A 2,426-nucleotide genomic window follows, 5' to 3' on the forward strand; every position below is an offset into this window, starting at 1 on the left:
CTTCATATATTGTGATGTCTTACAAAAATGTCTAGTTTAATACTTTTTAGCCCAACAGCCCCCAAGGATCTAACCAGTTAAAATATAAGCTAAATTCTAAATATGAAATAGCCTTAATATATTACCACTCCCCCAACTGTCGCCCAATCAATTTTCACTGATTTAATCTTAAGCAATTTCATATATAATAAGTTACTGCTAATAAAGTCAATCTAAAAAACTGCAATCACTGAACACACCACAGATGCTAATATGAAATTTTGTGTTATACCCCATCTATTCTCAAAGCAATCAATGATCTCACACAATTTTCAGAAGATGCACCATTGTGATATCGCATTTTTCTGCACAAGAGAAACATAGTGCCTATTTCAAGCCTAGTGGTCCAAGAGATTATGACACTTGAAGCTCACCGTCATTATGTGGATATTGGCAGCTCTCCCTCCCCTCTCAGAATAAAAATGCAGTTGTAATCTGGTACCATGATTCCTTAGAGCTCTACCAGAATTTTCTCTTAGCAATGAAAAATGATTTCCAGATTACTCAGATGCAAAGCATTCCTGCTTTGATAAACTTCTACAACCAAAAACTCAAACCCAACAGGCTCATTATACAATCCTCTTGGGTAATTTGTAAAATTTTATATTGGCATGCCTATAAGACATATAAACAATCAGGCATTTGCAAACCTTTAACACATTTATAAATAATAATATAAGGATATACTTAAAATAACTTGGTTTGCTCAAGGACAAATAGCATCACTGTATCAGTACAGGAAATGTGTCTAATAAAGTTCCATGGCCTTTTTTTAGGAGGATAGATCACAACAAATTTAATTAGTATGAATCTTATTAATATTTCAAGTAATTTTTGGTTTGATCATTCACGCAAAAGAAACAACTGTACTGAAGAGAAAAAAATCAATAGCCCTTGATGAGGGCTCTGAGTTGGCACAAAAAAAAATAGTCCTCCTGTGAATTACTGAAGTCTAGTTTTTGGAGTGGAAGAAAGTACCAATATAGTTTTTAAATAAATTGAGTTATTTTTAAAATGGCAGAAAAGGAGGAAAAAATCAGTTCAATTTTTCAATATAATGAAAGTACCGGAAGCAAGTCTCTCTGTGTTCATTTTGGGCCTAAGTAACTGCACAGCATAAGGGTTTTGCAATGTCAGTTGCACAGCTTCCTGTGTGAATTCTAAGCCATTACAGGTGTCCTGGGGTTTCCCGTGTAACCTTTTACCTAGAGATTCCTCTGCTTGCCTCCGCGCTAGACCCCTCTGCCCCCAGCCCAAGCACATTACTGCGGGTCTCCTCCAAGCGTCTGCATTATGGACCCTCTCTATTCACTGCATCTCTGAGGTGAGAGCGCCCACTTTCCCTTGGCGATGCAAGTCAAAAGCTTTCGCATTCGGAGGACTAGTTCCTGCAGTCCTTTGCACTTAGATGCTTTCAAGTAGGCAGGCCAGTGATGAGCCACTAAAAGAAACCCTCCTTCCCCTCTGTCTATTCCTCACTGGGAGCCGTGTCCCTAAAGCACAACACCCAGAGACCCTTTCCGACCTTCTAGCCCCCACACAGGGTGAGCCTGGAGGGTTGGGGTCTCTTTTGCTCCCGTCCTCTGCTGCACTGGGTCTGTTATGTAAGAGGGACAGGACGCGGGAGGCACATGCGTATAAAGCGCACCGATCTGTGATAACAGCTGGGATGGCAGGGCATATCTGGAGTCGTCCCCCCACCAAATACGACAGACACCACACACGCACATCACCCTCCACCACACACACACACAGAGACACACATGCACACACAGAGCTATGTTTTCCTGTCTTAGCCCTACCAGTACCAGACGCACAGAATAGAAAGGAGGGGGACTGGGGGTGAAGGGAGGTGAGAGGTGCGGCAGCAGCAGCACATCTGCTTTGATAGCAGCTAGCAAAGCCGCCGCGGCAGAGAGCCCCTCGTTAACCCCCTTCCTGTGGCTGCACCACGTCATGGAACATTCCCGGAACGGGCCAACGTTCCACCCACTTCAGGGAACAGACATAAAGGCGCAGACCCAGCTCCTCACGGTGCACAGCCCAAACACACATGTTTCTTCCCGATCCCCCAAGCAGAAGCACAAATAAGCATGCAATCCGCCCCCACCCGTCTCCACGCGCCCGGGGCCAGCCGGCGGCGGCTGGAGCCGCTCTGCGGCCGGTGCACCCGCAAGGCGAGGGCGCCTCCGCCTGAACCTTCCATGGAGACAGTCCCCTCCTTCTTCGCTTCCTTCCTTCCTTCCTTCTCTCCTTCCTTCCTTCCTCGCTCCGGAGGAGAAAGGAGTCACCGAAATGCTCACAGCCAGTGCCTCCACTGCTCTCGCTCGGCCGCAGGCCGGCGGCCCGGCCCTTGCCGTCCGCCCGCCCGCCTGCCCGCGCCGCCC

The 2,426-nt window shown here is 46.7% G+C and overlaps 1 protein-coding gene across 8 annotated transcripts in view; it reads right to left on the reverse strand.

Moving 5' to 3' along the window:
* Hivep2 (human immunodeficiency virus type I enhancer binding protein 2) overlaps positions 1 to 2,426 on the reverse strand; it is a 194,210-nt gene that overhangs the window by 190,434 nt on the left and 1,350 nt on the right. For 2 of the 8 annotated variants that reach the window (XM_026786464.1, XM_026786463.1), the window contains exon 1: positions 2,150 to 2,374. The exons of the other annotated variants lie outside the window; for them this stretch is intronic. The gene's annotated coding sequence lies outside the window, so the exon portion shown is untranslated. Of the gene's footprint in view, positions 1 to 2,149; positions 2,375 to 2,426 lie in introns of those variants that run through there. 8 annotated transcript variants of the gene reach the window in all.

This window comes from Microtus ochrogaster, linkage group LG4 (genome assembly GCF_000317375.1).
Source record: "Microtus ochrogaster isolate Prairie Vole_2 linkage group LG4, MicOch1.0, whole genome shotgun sequence".
In the NCBI taxonomy this organism is placed as follows: domain Eukaryota; kingdom Metazoa; phylum Chordata; class Mammalia; order Rodentia; family Cricetidae; genus Microtus; species Microtus ochrogaster.